The 18,511-nt window shown below is 46.7% G+C and overlaps 1 protein-coding gene across 5 annotated transcripts in view; it reads left to right on the top strand.

Moving 5' to 3' along the window:
* DOCK1 (dedicator of cytokinesis 1) overlaps positions 1-18,511 on the top strand; it is a 485,590-nt gene that overhangs the window by 37,475 nt on the left and 429,604 nt on the right. The gene's annotated exons all lie outside the window — the stretch shown is intronic.

Genomic DNA, 18,511 nt, shown 5'->3' with positions numbered 1-18,511 from the left:
GCCTCATTTCTTGACCTGTGTGATGGGAATGGTGGCAGTCCCACTTCCCCAGGAAGGTTTTGCGATGATTGCCTTGGATCGTCCTTGAGAAGCACGCAGCCGTGGCTGCTCCGCACTGAGGGCATTCCAGTTCCCTTTGTCCTTTGGAGACCTGGCTTCCAGTTCGATTCCAGCGGCAGTGCCTCTGTATCAGGCGTGTCTCTGCTTTTTGGACCGAGGGAGGTTGGTTGAGACTCTGAGCTGTCTTGGGTGGAGGAATCCTGTCTTGTTAGCCTCCCCCTGCTCTTGGTACTCACCTGGGATCTTGGGTGGTCCAGGTTGCTCATTGGCTGGGCTGGATTGGCCGGTGGTCTGAGAGGCTCTGGTGAGCTCGGCCAGAGGTGACGTGGAGAGGCAGTTTCTCCTCTAGCCTGGGGTTCCCTTCATGGGATTAATGGAACCGTTATTTCATGAGGTCTCAAGGGCTTCCCAGAGTAAGGGATAGGGGGCCTTTGACACTGTTCACCATTGTCACAGTCCCTTTGAAGCACAGGGGAGCTGGTTCTGGAGGAAGCACTCTGAAGCCCTTGTTTATGAGAAGCAGTGGCATAGCTGCTCTTTGTTTGGGAGGCGTGGAGCAGCCAGGGAGGGCTCTTCCCCCGGCCAGAGGTCACGTGGTGCCCGCGGGGGCTCTAGCAGCTCAGCCTCCTTTCCTCTTCCTGGCTCAGAGCTTTCTATGCAGAAATGGATGCTCTTCGGACCCATGTCAGAGGGCTAGTAGAGGGTGAAATGAGGAGATGCATGAGGTCTTTAGTGGAGTGTCTGGTTTTAGTAAGTGCAGAATGAAAGTTAGCTGTGATTGTTACCATGGTGATGGGGTAGTGGTAGCAGTGATGGTGTCGTTACAGGTGTTAACAGCAATGGTAGCAGTGGTGATGGTGTTGATGCTGGCGGTGGTGGTGATGCCGGTGCTGGTGGTATTGTGTTGTTAGTGGTGGTGTTGGTCGTGATGGTGTTGATGTTGGTGGTGTTGGTGGTGATGGTGTTGGTGATGGTGGTGATGATGCTGGTGGTGGTGGTATTGTGTTGTTATTATTGGTGTTGGTGGTGATGGTGTTGGTGTTGGCAGTGGTGATGATGCTGGCAGTGGTGGTATTGTGTTGGTGGTGTTGGTGGTGATGGTGTCGGTGTTCGTGGTGTTGGTGGTGATGATGCTGGTGGTGGTGGTATTGTGTTGTTATTGACGGTGTTGGTGGTGATGGTGTTGGTGGTGTTGGTGTTGGCAGTGGTGATGATGCTGGCGGTGGTGGTATTGTGTTGTTAGTGGTGGTGTTGGTGGTGATGGGAGTTGTGGTGGCCGTATTGTCAGTGATGATGATAGTGGTGAACCCCCCATCTTTCTCACTGAATGCCTTTGTGGCAAAGGCCTCATGGGAACAGTATGAGAAGACTATCCCTTGTTTGTGATTGGGATTTTTCCCAGGAAACTGCTTTGGCGGAGGAAATAGTTCCTACGTGTGTTGGGGTTGGAGGCTGTTGTGGCTTCTCAGTGGTCAGCTGCAGTATTATCTGGAGCATGCTGTGTGCAAGTCAGATGGAACAACAGGGAATTACAGGGAAATCATTGTTTTCCACTGTCAGGCTTTTAAAAGTTAAAAATGGAACAAACAAATAGTTGAGAAATATTCAATTGTTTGCTTAGTGCGTTAAAAAAATACTAAGTGGATCCTGTCTATTGAGTATCATGGCGGACACAATGTTGCATGCATTTTCTGGGATGGATTCTCCTCTGCCTTCCCTTTATCCTCTTCTCTTGTTCTGTTCAGCAGCAAGTCTATAAGCAAGCAAATAGGTTTTTATAGTCTCTTGCTAAGTATTTCTCATCTCTTGCTAAGTATTTCTACCACGGTGCAAAAGCAATTTTGTTATGTGATGCTGTATTTTTATAGTCAATTGAAATGACTATTAAAATATAACATAGCTCGTCAGGCTCACGGTAGCTCTGCTGGAGAAACACTGCCCTTGCAAATGGGGCAGCGGCTGCCTAGAAAGAGAGGCTTCTGGAAGCCAGAGCCGGAGTCACAGGCCTGAGATTTGTGTGGTCACACAGGACCCTGCACTTTCTTTTCTTTTTTCTTTTCTTTTCTTTTCTTTTCTTTTCTTTTCTTTTCTTTTCTTTTCTTTTCTTTTCTTTTCTCTTTTCTTTTCTTTTCTTTTCCTTTCTTCCTCTCTTTCTCTCTTTCTTTCTGTCATGGCAAAATGTACAGAACATAAAATTGGCCATTTTAGTCATTTTTCGGTGTACCATTTCATGGCATTAAGGACATTAATGTGGCTGTGCAACCATCACCACCATCCTTCTCCAGAACTGTTTCATCTTGCAAAACTGACACTCTGTCCCGACGGAACACGAACTCCCCGGTCACCCTCCCCTGCCCCTGCCAACCACCATTCTGTGTTAATCTCTATGAGGTTGACTCTTCTAGGTACCTCATCTAAGTGGCATCATCCAGTATTTTTTTTTTTTTTCTGTGATTGGCTTATCTCACTTAACATAAGGTCCTCAAGGCATGTGGTAGCATGAGTCAGAATTTCCTTCCTTTTCAAAGCTGAATCATATTCCATCATATGGATGGCTTGTATTTTGTTTATCCCTTCATCTGTCCACGGGCAGTTGAAGGCTCGCTTCCCCTTCTGGTGTTGTGAGTCCTGCTGCTATGAACATGACCACAAATATCTGATCGAGTTCCTGCTATCAATTCTTCCGGGCATCTACCCAGATGAGGAATTGCTGGGCTGTGTATTAATTATATTTACTTTTTTTTAAGGGGCCGCCAAACTGTTTTCCACAGCAGCTGTACCCTTCACATTCCCATCAGCAGGGCACAGTGGGGCCAGTGACGGAGGCTCATGCTGTTCAAGTCTAAAGGCCGTTCCTGGCTGGCCTGGGTCTGGGCAGAGTAGCGTTTTGAGGAGCGGACAGGCAGGCCGAGTGAGACCGCCACAGCATCTGCTGGATTGTTTAATGCCTCGTCTTAGATCTGTACTCGGGCCCGGGTGTCCATGCTCCATGTTTGTGCGCAGAGCCTGTGGCCTGCTCTGTGAAGGGCAGCCCACCTGCAGACACCCCTCTCAGCTAACCCACGCTGTCTTCTTCCGTCTTTGGGCACTGCGCACAGAAGGCAGATTTATCAAGTGTTTAATGGAGGGACGATTTGTCTTGTGTCCTCTGGGAACTTGTGCAGCCTGCTAGATGTTTCAGACAGGATGCTGGAGGAGGCCCTGGGAGCACATGTGTCCACACGCCTTGTGAAACAGACATGCCAGGCGGGTGGCCCAGGTCTGGCCGTGTCAGGATTGTGGCTCCTTCCTTGAAGGCCGCCGTGGGACGGGCTCCCTTCCCATTTCCCTGCTAACCCCCTGCAAGTGTGGCAGTGTCCCTTTCTCCCCAGCAGTGCGTCCGGGCCCAGCGGTGGCTGTCCAGTGTTGCTTCTCTTCTGGAACAAGAGGGCTGTGTCCGGGCGGCCTGGCTGGGGCATTGCTCATTAGCAGTTAGCATCTGCAGTGTGCAAAGCAAACACAACTTAGCAGGCTTCCCCCTTCCTTCCGGAGTGCAGCCCTTTATGAGGATTTCTGGAAGGTTGGGACTGCCCCGGAAGAGGAAGCACGTGCTGATCCTGAACTTGGTGCCCTGTGATCACAGCTTGTGCTGAGGCCCTGCAGGCCACGAGCGTCTCCCCTCTATTTGCTCTGGCAGAAATGACCGGACCCTGTCTCGGTCCAGCTCATCCAGGGAGAGGAGCGGGTCTCAGAAGAGGAGGGCGGGGAGCAGGGAGGAGGGGATGGCAAAGGGGCCTCCTGGAAGATGACGATGGAGCACTTGTTTTGCTTTCCACATGCGTGGCAGCCAGAGGAAAGCAGATTCTCACTTTGCACTTGAACCCTTTCGAAAGTGAAGCTGACATCTTTTGTGCACGTGCTAGGGGCTAGCCTCGGCTGGGTAGCTTTCCCATGCATGATGTCAGACACACATCTATGGGGTGCTACCTTGTCTGTCATCAGCCCCTTTTACAGAGAGGGAAACAGTCTCAGACAACTTACGTTACTCACCTAAGGGTTTGAGCTGGGGTTTGGAGTTGAGCCCATGTTTCGACGCTGGAGTCTGAGTGCTCTGCTCAGAGGGGATGGCTGGCTGGGCTGCAGAGGTCAAGAGAGTGTGACCTGTTGCACTGAGCGGCCCGCTGGCCTTGGAAACGGGCCTGTGCAACCGGGCAGTGGGGGTGGCGTGCTCTGGGGCTGGGGTCCTGGGTCAGGAGGTGCTGAGGGGCCCCTTTACTTCTCAGGTACATCACACAGGTCTGTCTCCCTGCTCTCATCTGTGAAATGGGGTAGTATGTGGACTGACTATGGGAGGGGTCCATCGTGTGGGAGGGTCGGATCAGAGCACAGAGGAGGCAGAGTGCCTTGTCACCTGAAAGGCCCCTCCACGGGAAGGGGGTGATGGCTCTTCCCCGGAACACATGTCTGGAAATGTGGGGCTGCCGGGGGCTCTCCTCTTGCAGCGCCTGTCGAGGTTCCTGCGTGAACACCCCATGTGTGCTCGGCTTTATTGTTTTTCCTCAAAGAGTGCTTGTTGTTTTTTAATCTTCAGTTTTATATTTTATCAAAGCTAAGTAATGTAACACTCAGGAGGGGGAATTGTCACAAACTACAGAGGAACCGAATGTTTCCTTGGTGCGGAGTGTGCCTTCCCCGGGAGTCCCAGTGTGGAGGGGTGCCCGCGTTCATGCCTGCCCGTGCCTGCCGGGCGGGTGGGCTGCTCTGCCTGTGCTGGATGCTTCTGCCATGTGCAGCTTCTCAGAGTGCGGACACCTCTGATCAAGGCTGAAATTCCCATTGGTAGAAAGCACGGCCACTAAAAGATTGATGGGAGCAGTTCAGTGTGGCCTGTTTTTAAATAAATAGCTTCAAATGGGAAATAAATAACACAAATGTCCATCCTCAGGAGAACGGATCGATACATTGGGATGTGTTGATACAGTGGAAGACTATATACCACTAAAAAGAACAAACCTCTGAGAGGGTCCTGTGGGTCCATCTGAAAATGTTGAGCCAAAAAGGCAGGCATAAGGAGGTACATATAATATAATTGCTCTTACATCCAAGCATTGACCGAACTTGTTGGTACTTTTTGGATTCCATTAAATCCAAGAGTTGACAGAATTGAGCTATGGTGAGACAAATCAAAAAGTGGTGCTGTGGGAGGGAAATTGCCTAGAGAGGGGCGCAAGAGTACTTTCTGGAACTCTCATGTTGGGTTTATGTGGGGTATGGAACGATCTTACACTCATTGAACTGATGACCTAAGATGGTACATTTTATCCCATTCGTTAAAATGTGGACGCCTGTGAGGGCACATAGGTGAGCGTATTCTCCTTTGTTATATGGCTCACTGCATTCATTTTTTTCTGTATTCAGAGATACTGGATGCCTCTGTGTTCATGCAATACACAGGGATATTGCTTCTTTTACCCGTGGCTTTAAACCCCTGTGGCTTCCGAAGAGCAGGTTGAAGGGAAGAACAGCTTGTGGGGACCACAGGTGGGGCTTTGTCTTTGACATTTGGCACAGTATGTTTTTCCATGTCTCTGCAGAAGCCCATCGTGGGTGATGAGGATGTCTTGATTTACAAGACGGAAAGATGGGGAGTATGCAGAGGATGTTGGAGGTTCAGGGCCCTGTTGGAAAGAGCAGGTAGTTAGTTGTTCTCTGGAAGTCTGGAGTAATTTGGGGACCAGACTATTAGTGCACTGCACTACATGCTGCACGACACCAGCGACTTCATCCTGATTTTAGTGGTTTTTCATTCTTGGGTTGGTGCAGCTCAGCTCCTGCGGTTCCTCTCCACTCAGATCTCTTCTTGTGGAGTGTCACCAGGGAGTGGTCAGGGAAAGGGAGGCCATCGGCGGGGGTGCTGGGCAGCATCTCCCCCGGGCAGAACCCTGCTCAGAGTGCAGGGTGACCCACTCAGTCTCTGCTGCCCCTCAGAGCCTGCCATGGTTGTGTGGTTCGCCAGCGAGGCTGAGCGTGTGCAGGTGCCTGGGTGGGATCATCGGCACCATTTGTCCAAGTGAGACTGTGCTTTATTTCTGGGCGGATGGTTGGACCCCCAGCACATGCCTCCCTGGTCTGGCTGTCGAAATGCATGTATAGGAAGTTGGTTCTGCTGAGATCCTGGTCTAGTCCTCAGTTCCTAATGTGACATTAGTGAAAACACAACTGCAGTGTTTTCCTGTGGGTTTAAGATTCAGGTTAATGGTTTGGCCACCTTGAATCCCTATGTTGATTTGTTAAGTGATTCACTCAGTCGCCACTTGTGACGCTGGGGGCCAGGCACCTTTAAGCCTGGAGGCAAAGGTGGAACAGAGGCCGGGCAGGCATGAGAGGAGGCGGGGAGCAGTGAGTTGAAGGGGTAAACCGGCCTCCGGTGGTTTAGAAGGACTGTTTGCAGAATGGGAAGCTACAGGAGGGAGGCTCTCTTCACCGCCCTGTTGATGTGATGGGTGCATCCAGTGTGACTAGCAAATGGGCAGGTCTCTGTTGGCGCTTGGTCAGGGTGGGCAGGGGCGCTGTGGAGCTCAGTGTGTGCTCCCTTAACCCCCTGAGTGGATGGAAGTGACAGGAAATCTCCCCCAGGTATTTTGAGCTGCAGGGCCTAGCCCCACGAGGAGGGGAAGAGAGGGTGTTCCAGACAGAAGTAAGCTTTTAGATGAATACCTGGTGTGGCTGTGTGTGTGGGGGGCGGGGGTGGGGTGGGGCATGGGTGCCTGTGGTTCAGTTCCTTGGGAACACCTCTGCTTACATTTACATAATGACAAAGGCTTCTCCCAAGTCGATTACTAGCTTTATTTGTGACTTTCATATATAATATGAAATAATATATAAACATATCTTCTTATATATGTCTGTAAATACACATGAAATATATATTTACACACATACATATATTTTTTTTTTAAGAAAAACATGTACATATATATATTTTTTTAAGAAAAACAAATTAGCATTCTGGAATGTTCCTTATGCCCTTCCCTTTGTTTATTTGTCACCACTACTATTAAAACTGAATGTTGTGAAAAATGGGAGAAGTGGCCTTATTGTATGGATGAAATCACCTGAGACTTTTCAGCTGAATCCCAGGAAGAGGAATTTGGGGACGTGACAAAGTGACGTTATCATTTAGTATCACAGAGAAATAGGTCTTAGCCCATTTCTTCTCCTTTTTTTCCATTACGTCTGCAGTGGTGGGGACTCTGCTGGCGTCCGCTCCTGACGTCCTGGGGCCCCTGGCGGATTTTTAGGGTGCCCTTTAGGTGGAACCTGTTGGACTGGTGTGGGGTGGGGGGATTGCAAGCCTGGCCAGGTTGACAGCACAGAAACAGACCTGCGTCCAGTCAGACACTGGAGAGGTCCTGGCTGCACGTGGTCCCCATCAGGAATCTCCCTGGGACCAGCCCCTGGCTGTGGAGTCCACTGGGCTCACGTCCCAGTGGCTGGTGGGTCTGTTGTGCGCGTCTGCAGGGGGCCTCCTGGGGCTGGCCCGCGGTGGGGTTTGCCCAGCCCCGTGGGGTAGGGTCCTTGTCAAGTCCCCACGGCTGGTGGGTAGTAGCCGCGCTATTTCTCTACCACATACTTTCCTAAGCAGCAGTAACCTTTCTGCCTTGAAGACAGATGATTCAAGAAATGAAATCTTTCCCCCTATCTTGTCTCTGCCTCTCTTTGCTGCTGGGCAAAATGAAATGCAAAAATAAATAATTTTCAGGTCAGCTGTCTTTTCTTATTTGTGGGTGGATCTGCAAAGATTGTCAAAAATGAAGTCGGTGGTTTCTCTCCTGGCACCGAGTTTAGGAAAGATGAAAGTGTTGAAAAGTGGACTCTGATTTTTCCGGTCAGGGAAAAGCAGGAACGCTAACACCCCTCCACAAGCCAGCGTCTGCCCTCAAAAAGCCGGGTGTTGTGGGCACTGTGACCTTCGGGGCCGGATGCAAGCCAGGCGGTCGGTCTCCGGCTCGGTGTGGGCAAGGTGCACAGTGACATTTCATTCTGAAGAAAGATATTAAAATATCTTTGAATTGTGTCTGCCAGTTCCATTAGAATTTGAGAAAAGACTCTTTTGTACGTTTCTTCTCGCACTGTTACCTTCACCATCCCTCCCACCTGTTTCCCTCCAAAAGGCAAGAAGAAATCCTGAATAGCAAACAACCCGTCCTTTATCTTGCTGTGCCCCTGCTCCGTCTTGTAATTATTTAGATGAGTTCCTTGATGCTGATATTCAAACATGGCAGGAAATCCTGCCATGGGGGACTTCATTGGCTGTGAAACAATCTCTGATCCTAAGAAAGAAAGATAGAAACCCAAAGGAGTAACTCTGTGACTTTGAAGCCTTGAAAGTGGTCTCCTTTTTAGAAATGTGGGTGTTCTGTCTCTCTTTCTCTTTCTCTCTCTCTCTCTCTGTCACACATACCTGGAGGTGTTCTTTGATCTTGAGGCCATCACCCCGGATTTCTTCTTGCTTCTCCTTCCGGTTCGAACCTCCTGTGTCGAACGAGGTAAGGGAGGGAAGCCGCTACACCCACAGGGAGCTTGTAGGTGGAGCCCCTGAATATTTCGGAGCTCCCAGTAATGGGAGATGCTAAATCCACCAGGAAACTTCCTCATTCTCTCTAGCAGCCTTTCCTTTTATTCTTTACATCTTTTAAAATTATCATGGTTTTCTGCTTACAGGTCTTTTGGCTGTACCCGAAAGTGTAATTTCTGGTCCATACGGTAATTCTAAATTTAAGTTTTTGAGAAACAACTAGACTGTTTTCACAATGGCTGTACCCATTCACGGCCCCACCAGCAATGTACAAGATTTCCAGTTTCTTTACGGCTTTGCCAACACTTGTTGTTTTCTTGTGTTTTAATACTGGTCATCCAACCAGTGTGAAGGGCTATCTCATTGACTTGACTGGTGATGTCGAGCATCTTTCCGTGTGTCTGTTGGCCATTGGTATATTTTCTTTGGAGAAAGGTCTATTCAGGTCTGTTACCCGCTTTTTAATTGTGTTGTTTGTTTTTTTTTTTTTTTTGTTGTTGTTGTTGAATTGTGGGAACTCCTTAAATATTTTGATGATCAGTTATCAGATATATGATATGCACATATTTTCTCCCATTCTGTGGGCTGCCTTTTCCCTCTGTTGATAGTTTCCGTTGGTGCCCCAACGTTTAAAATTTTGATGAAGTCCAGCATCTATTTTGTCTTTTGTTGCCTTTACTTTTGGCATCATATCCAAGAAATTACTGTGAATTCCAAGGCCATGAAGTTTCTCTCCTATGTTTTCTTCTGAGTTTTTAAGTTGTCTTTTGTGTTTAGATCTTTCATCTATTTTCATCTTTCCTTCTTCTCTCCCTCCTCCCTTCCACCCATCTTTCCATCCATCCATTTTAAAGGTCTTGCTGTGTACCAGGTACTTTTAGCTGCTTGGGAAAATTGAGACTATTGGCAAAAGCAGTGCCCTGATTCATTATGGCTCAGGGCTCTGGGAAACTCTGACCTTGCCTGAGTGGTATGCCTCCTAATCGGTGAGGGGGAAGGATATATATATGATGTTCTGGTTCTTTCTGCACTGGATTTTCTGATTGGGTCCAGTGTGTGAAAGGGGGGGGTTGCTCCTTAAAGGACCAGGCTGTGGGGTGGCTGCTCCCAGTGGCTGCACTGGGTCTGGCACATCTCTCAAACCCCAGCACCAGCTCAGTGCTAGACCAGAGCAGGAGCCCTCCAGCATCTTGGGAAATACCAAGTGTATGTCTTTGGCATGGACTAGACAGCAGATGGATGGCCCCTTAGAATGAAGCCCTGTAGCAGGCACAGACAGGGCCCTTGCCCCGGTCCCCTTAAGGATATGGTCTGCATTCCCCCCAGCCCTGAGAAGATGCATGCTATTGAACATTTTTCTCCAACTGAAGGCAAGACAAAGGGAATGAGATAAAAAACAGAGCAATTAATTTTCACAAATTGACTTTTTAAAAGAATTAATTAACTTTTAAATTGCTACTTGAAATCCTGAAGTCATATTTCAAGGGGACACTGAGGGATAGAAAGAGCTGAGCAGATTTTAGAAGTAATGTGTGGTCAAGCCCATACCTTCGATGTTTTAAGGAGGCTTTGACTCTGAGTGCTGACGGTGAGTTACCTCATTAGATGGAAGAGACCCAAAGCAGAGACAGGAAAACTAATGCTGTGTCTCTCTTTCTTATTGCTTGAATAAGTTTCAGGCTCCCAGATCTTTCTGCAGAGGGCAGGGTCATTTTGAAGAAGAGGAATATATGATACACTTTATGCCCTCACTCTGTGGCAGACCACACAGGAAGGAGTACTTGGTGATCTGGCTTAATTCTGTGAATTTTTATTGAGTTGCCTGCAAGGCATGGTATTAACTACTGTGGGAAATGCAATGATTAATAAATGTTTACTTCCCTCAAGGAAATCTGGTCTGGAGGGAGAGACAGATACTTAGATAAGCACTTTGCAAGGCCATGGGATGTCAGAGAGCTTATAGGAAAAAGTTGTGGAGCAAGCAGTTAATTTAGATATCCTTTTTTTGGTCAGGGGAGAAAGTCAGAATTCAGGAAGGATCTGGAGAAGGATGTGAAATTAAAAGTGGGCCTTGTAGGCAAGGGGCCTTCAGAAGTGGGGGGAGGAAGGCATTTCCGGAGGCAGAGCAGCTTTCAGAAGGCCTAGGATGTGTGTGGGGGGTGCTAGAGGAGTGTGAGGGGAGACGAGATTGGAAAGGTGGGTTCAAGTCCTACCCCTGGGGGCTTTGGGTGCTGTGCTGGAGACTTCACCCATTATTCACAAAGCCAAGGGAAATGGTGCAGTGTTTTGGAGTAAGATTTCAGGAAGGTAACTGGTGATACAAGAAAAGAGAGCTTATACAAGGAGATCAGCTAAAATATATTTTTCATTGCAGGGAGAGGTGGGTCAGGTGGGTCAGGCAGTGTGGGATAATGGAGACAGTCTGGAAGGGACGCTGTGGGGTCCCAGGGCTGTCAACTCCCTGGGTCACCTTGAGCAAGTCAGAATCCCTCTGTAGGGTTCTGTGTTTTCATCTGTTAAATTGGTTGATGGATGGATGTGGTAGTTTTTGTCCTAATGGCAGAGTAGTCAGGTTGGTTTTTTGTTTTTCCCTGAATAGGAATTATATTTCTTCAAATGCTTTTTCTTTACCAATTGGGATGATGCTATGACTTTTCATCCTTTACTCTGTTAATGTGGTGAATTACCTTGATTGGTTTTTGGATGTTACACCAGCCTTGCGTTCCTGGAATTACCTCAACTTGAGTTCTTTGTAAGGAATAAGAAGTCCATTAGAGGGATGCTTTAGACATTGGTGGACTTCAGAAATGTGCAGGCATGTTTGCCTGTCAGGGACCTCCAGGCTGGATGTTGTGATTTGCAGAAGGGCTACCAGGAGGGCAATCTGAGGCCCAGGGAGGGCTGTGGTTGACACTAGCCAAGGATTGAGGAAGGGTCTGTGCAAGGTGTTGGCATTGAGGCCTTTCATTCAGGCTGGTCGTGGTCCCGCACAGCTTTTCCAGCGGCTGCCATGGCAGACTCCAGGCTGCTCTGAACTCCAATGAAGGAAATGGAAAAAATTCTATGTCCACCTCATAGGACTGTTGTGAGGGTTAAATTAGTCTGAACATGTGAAGCTCTTTGTCTAGTGTCTAGCCCCGAATACAATCAGTAGATGTCAGCCATCATCATCAGCATTGTCACCATCACTACCACCGCTATCACCACTGTCATCACCATCACCACTGTCACCACTACCACCATCACCACTGTCACCATCACCACTGTCACCACCACCATCACCATCACCACCACCACCATCACCACTGTCATCACCACCACCACCATCACCACTGTCACCATCACCACTGTCACCACTAACACCACCGCCCATCACCATCACCACCGTCACCACCGTCACCACCATCACCACCACCATCACCATCACCACTGTCATCACCACCACCACCATCACCACTGTCACCACCGTCACCATCAGCACCATTGTCATCACCATGACCAACACCACCATTACTGCCATCGTCACTAACCATCATCACCACCACCATCACCACTGTCACCACCACTGTCACCATCAGCACCATGACCATCACTGCTGCCATCACTACCACCATCACCATCGTGATCACCACTCTCACCACCAGCATCACCACCAGCACCATCATCACCATCCCAGCATCATCACCATCACCATCATCATCACCACCACCACCGGTACCATCATCACCACCATCACCACCATTGCCATGATCATCATCATCATCATCATCGTCATCATCCAAGGTATCCCAGTGTTGTACCGTTAGCTGCAGCAACAGTTTCATCCACAGCATCATCGCTATTATAAGTGGAAGCCCTCTTCTCTCATTTTCGAGCCACATTTATTTCCTTACATCCCCAGGCAGTCATTTCTAAGGTGATTAGGAGATTGAGCAGAGGTGATGACTTTGCCTTTTCACGTCTCTGATGCATATAAGCTAAGTGAGGCACAGACCAGTGCGTTGATTTTTTATTTTGGGGGAAAAAAGATCCATGTGTTTACTCACTCTGGGCTGCTGCCAACTCTTCCAGAAAAAGAAAAAAAAAAACAACAACGCACCATTCTGGGAAAGGACCCTTGTGCTGGGTTCATCTCTGCATCTTTCTCATTTCCCACGAGCAGCATGGCAAGCTGCTACTCTGGGCTCTGCAGTCCAGGACTGAGAAATTCAGCTGATTGTGTGTGTATACTCAGTGACACCTGCCTTTAGCATGGCTATTAAAAAAGGCAAGTGGGTTTGAGGAGGAGGACTATATTAAGCATACAGCCCACCAGCCAGATGGAGGTGAGTCCAAAGATGTGAGTGGACACAGGATGACCATATTCCCTATGGACTTATTCCCAGATCTTAACAGATCAGAAAAATAAAGAAGATAAATGGGCAACTTACAAAGAAGCTGCCATCTTTGTGCTTCTGTCAAGTAAAGACATATTAAAACCCAGATGTCATCTGTCATCGTCATCTTAATAAAGAAGACGACATTTCTGCTCTTTCTTGTCCTCGTCTCACTATCCAAAGAGGGATAGCTTTAAAGGTCAAATAACCAGAATTAGGAATAGTCTCTTATCTCGAATACTTCTGGGTTTAAGAAAAATTCATTGCGTTGTGTTCATTTTTCTACCACCCAAGAATTGGGGGAACCTCAGCCACGGACCGGTCAGGGATTCCATTGCCTGCCGTTGGGACCCCTGCTCCAGCAGTGAACAAATTAACCACAAAAGCCCCCTTTCACATTGTCTTCTGCATACCTCCCTGTGTCTTTCCTGTGGTGGCTGTAACCAATTACCACAAACTCAGGAGCTTAAAACAACACGTATTTATATTACAGCTCTGGAGGTCAGAAGTCCTAAAATCAAGGCCTAGGCTGTGTTCCTTCTGGAGCGCCCGGGGTGGGGGATGGGGGGAGGACTCCCCTTCCTCGCCTTTTTTGGCTGCCTGGGGCCACCTGCGTTCCACCTGTGGCTCTTTCCTTTTATCACTGCAACCTTTGCTGCATCACATCTTCTGACTCGGGCCCTCCTGCCTCCCTCCTATGGACCCTTCTGATTGTACTGGGCCCACCTGGATAATGCAGGATTAACATCCCCATTGGAGATCCTTACCCTAGACACCCCTGCGAGGGCCCCCTTTGCCATGTAAGGTAACACCTCACAGGGTTCCGGGGACTCAGATGTGGATGTCTTTGGGGGAGGGCATCATTCTATCTGTCACACTTCTCCCTCCCTCCCATTCCTTTGGCTAATAATCTCACACAGTTGAGTCTTTCAGTTTGCTTTTAAATATGGGATTGTGTAGGCTGTGATACTATGAACAAAGGGCCAGGGGCTGGGCAGACACTTTGTTGGTCCTACCTCTACCGTGTCTTTTGGGGCCACAGGCATGAACCCTGAGGCCCTTTTCCCCTTCATCTATAAAATCAGGGGTCTTTACGGCTCATTGCATGGCTAAATCTGAAGTTCCTTTTCCCACAACTACTCTTGTCTGCCCGCTTTGGAGAGGGAGGGGGCAGGTACTTAGAGATTCTTGTGTTGTGTGCCTTACAAATTCACACGGGCCCGAATGTGTTTGTCGTGGACCTGTCATTTTATTTTATTTTTATTATTTTTGATGTGTTTATTTTTTGCACATCTCTAACAGGATAGGCATGCTGGCAGGAATGCTGTTAAGAACCGTGAGAAACGCGTTTATGGCTCCTAAAGGCTTAGGAATATGCTTAATGCTGAACCAGGAAAGGCCGACATATGCTCTGGGCTTCCTTTGCCTGATGCAGTTATTTCTTGTTAAACTTCACCATAAAATGCTAAATAAACTTAATAACTACTAATAACCATTTATGTCAGTTGAGGACATTGAAATTTTATGAATTTTGGTGGAAATAGAGGAAAATACCTACAAAAATGGAATTTTCTGCATGTATATGGTTTTTGATGTTTTAGGATTTTTGTGATCATGTGTTAATCTGCTCGCTTTGGCTTTTTAAAAAGGATTCTGGTAGGGGTAGAAGTCTGTATTACAGTAGAAACAAAATACTCCCAACCACAGTAAGAGCCTTTATCATTTACTAAGTGTTCACTGCAGGACACCCAGTGTTCAAATCCCCACATCCATCAGCAGCATTATTGTCTTTAAGACACAGAATGCACACACGGTCCTACAAGGTGTAGATATCCAGAGCCTTATTTTATGGGGAAAGCTGAATATGGAAAAGATAGGTCATTTGCTGGAGGTCCCTCAGATCCTCAGGGGTAGAGGCATGAACGCCACGTATTTCGTCTGGCCCCAGGTACCACGGGCGTGAAAACCATGGAGGCTGCCTAGGCCTACACTGCCTTCCCAGCCACGGTAGCTCAGGTATGGAGCGGACGGCAGGAGGCGTGCTATGGTGGGATTGTTTGGAGAAGGGGTTGGCTTTCTGAAGAGGTGCAGCTGGTGGGAAGATCCTGTTGATGGTGGGGAGGGTAAGTTGGTCCACACAGGTGTGGGACAGGCTGGCTTCTGCTGTTGAGGGAGAAACAGGGATAGGGGTCCTCCTGGGACCCATATTGTGTGTGGTTGGAGGAAGGTGAGGTGAGGTGGTCAGGTGGTGGAGGGCCCACCATGCTTGCTGGAGGAGTTTGCACATGCTGATGATCAAGGAGAATTTTAGAGATGGACATAGCGAAGCGCCACTTAAGACTAGCCTGGTCTGGCAGGGTGTTCAGGATGGATGGATGAGAAATTGGTCAGGATTTTGAAGATGAGTTTTACATTTAGTCTGCTATCTTTTTAAGTAGGATCCATTGGAAAGGAGGCATATCACTGTATTACTGTATTTTTCTTTCCTTTTCTTTATTTCTTTTTTAGTGACTGGAAGTTTGTACCTCTTACTTGTACCTGTTTCAACCATCCCACATTCAGCTCCTCTCTGGCAACCACAAGTTTGTTCTTTGTCTTTATGTGTCTGTTTTTTAGTTTGTTTCTTTGTTCATTTGTTGTTTTTTTTTTAGGCTCAACATATAAGTGGAATCCTATGATATTTGTCTTTGACTTATTTCACTTAGCATAGTACCCTCTAGGTCCATCCATGTTGTTGCAAATGGCAGGATCTTATTCTTTTTTTATGGATGAGCAATATTCCATTGTGTATATAGAGCACATCTTTATCCATTCATCTGTCGATGGACACTTGGGCAGCTTCCCTGTCATGGCTGTTGTAGATAACACTGTAATGCTGTAAACACAGGGGGCCATATATTCTTTTGAATTAGTGTTTTCATTTTCTTTGGGCAAGTGCCCAGTAGGGGAATTGTTGGATCATATGATGTTTATACTTTCAAGTTTTTGAGGACCCTCCATACTCTTTTCCACAGTGGATGAAATTTACATTACCACCAAGAGTACACAGAGGTTCCCATTTCTCTGCATCCTCGCCAGCATGTGTTATATCTTGTCTTTTTGATTCTAGCCATTCTGACTGGTGTAAGGTGATATTTTATTGTGGTTCTGATTTGCATTTCCCTGCTGATGAGTGATGTTCGGCATCTTTTCATGTGTTTGTTGGCCATCTGTATGTCCTCTTTGGAAAAAAATGTCTATTCAGGTCCTCTGCCCATTTTTTAATTGCATTGTTTTTTTGGTGTTGAGTTGTGTAAGTTTATTGTATATTTTGGATATTATCCTCTTACCAGATGTATCATTTGCAAATATCTTCTCCTGTTCAGTAGTTTGTCTTTTTGTTTTGTTGATGATTTCCTTCATTGTACAAAAGGTGGGTTTTTTTTTGTTTGTTTGTTTTTGTTTTTTGCTACAGTTGCAGTAGTTGATTTTTGCTTTTGTTTCTCAGCCCTAAGGGGACATATCTAGAAATGTGTTTCTATGGCCGATGTTAGAGAAATTACTACCTGTGCTCTCTTCTAGGAGTTTTATGGTTTCAAGTCTCACATGTAGGTCCTTAGTCCATTTTTTTTTTTTTTAAGATTTTATTTAGGGGAGATGAACCATGAGAGATGATGGACTCTGAAAAACAAACTGAGGGTTCTAGAGGGGAGGAGGGTAGGGGGATGGCTTAGCCTGGTGATGGGTATTAAAGAGGGCACATTCTGCATGGAGCACTGGGTGTTATGCACAAACAATGAATCATGGAACACTACATCAAAAACTAACGATGTAATATATGGTGATTAACATAACAATAAAAAATTAAAAAAAGATTTTATTTATTTATTTTGACAGAAAGAGAGAGAGAGAGAGCGCAAGCGGGGGAGCGACAGGCAAAGGGAGAGGGAGAAGCAGGCTCCCCGCTGAGCGGGAAGCCCGATGCAAGACTTGATCCCAGGACCCTGGGATCATGACCTGAGCCGAAGGCAGATGCTTAACCGACTGAGCCACCCAGGTGCCCCAGTCCTTAATCCATTTTGAGTTTATTTTTGCCTGTGGTGCCAGAAAGTGGTCCAGTTTCATTCTTTTACATGTAGCTGTCCAGTTTTCCCTCCCAGTGCCATTTGTTGAAGAGACTGTCCTTTTCCCATTGCATATTCTTGCTTCCTTTGTTGTTGGTTAATTGACCATATAAGCATGGATTTATTTCTGGGCTCTCTGTCCTGTTCCATGGACCTATGTCTCTGTTTTTGTGCCAGCATCATACTCTTTTGATGACTATAGCTTCATAGTATAGTTTGAAATCTAGGATGTGATGCCTCCAGCTCTGCTCTTCTTTCTCAAGTATTTTCTTTTTTTTTTTTTTTTTAAGAGAGTGGGCTACTTCAGTCATTTTGGCATCTTAAACGCTTTCTAATGCCCCTTTTCCATTGTGATGGTTACCTTTATCTCATCATGTTTGAGCAAAAGTGCGGTTGGCATTTAATGGTAAGACTTTTTGGGTGCTTATCTGAAAGGAATAGGAACTGCTTTATGTCAGGATACACATTAGGGATTTTAGAGATTTGTTGAGTATTGCCAGTTTTCAGAATTTCTTCTTAATGTTGGACATATTTTTGCCATTTGATTGTACTGTAGCCTTTTGGCTTAATATCAGCATTGGTTATATGATTATTTTGATTTTATTTTTAATTAATTTTTGATTATATGATAATTTTAAAAATCAGGTTGGTTTCCAAAAAATATTCAGCCCACCAATATCTCATTCCTTTTTATGGTTGGGTGGTGTTCCATTGTGTATATATATACCAGATTTTTGTCCACTCATCTGTTGATAGACACTTGGGCTGGTCCCATAACTTGCCTATTACAAAATGCTGCAATAAACATGGGGTGCATATATCTTTTTAAGTTAAAAAAAAATTCATCCCACATGTAATTGATTCATAGTAAGGAAGTAATTATTTAATTAAAAAAATCTATTAATGGAAATATAAGACAGTATATGAAGTGATAATTAAAATGGTAACAGTATCAGTTTTCTTCCTATTACAAACCTTATTCAGCCATAAAAAGGAATAAAGTTCTGATACATGATACAGCACGCATGAACCTTAAAGCATCGTGTTAAAGAGACCAGATAGGAAAAGGGCAGCACTGTTTGATGTGTTTCTATGAGGCAGGTAGAGCAGGCCTGTTCATAGGGACAGAAAGTGGACTAGAGGTCTTCAGGGGCTGTGGGGAGGGAATGGGGGTTACTGGTCTGTGGGTACGGAGTTAACTGTGTGGAAGGGATGAAAACATTGTGGGAGGCGATCGCAGCGAAGGTTGCCCCCTCATTGGACACTTAAAGATGGTGAAAATGGCAGATTTCACAGCATCTATGTTGACCACGTGAGCGTGGATTTATTTCCGGTTTATTTTCTTGGTCTGTGTGTCTGCTTCTGTGCCAGCCCCACACGGCGTTGGTCACTGGGGCTCTTCGGGACCACACTAA

Source organism: Callorhinus ursinus, unplaced genomic scaffold, assembly GCF_003265705.2.
Source record: "Callorhinus ursinus isolate GAN/ISIS: 27379988/994484 unplaced genomic scaffold, GSC_fseal_2.0 scaffold58, whole genome shotgun sequence".
In the NCBI taxonomy this organism is placed as follows: domain Eukaryota; kingdom Metazoa; phylum Chordata; class Mammalia; order Carnivora; family Otariidae; genus Callorhinus; species Callorhinus ursinus.
This window is presented reverse-complemented; position numbering and strand designations above follow the sequence as displayed.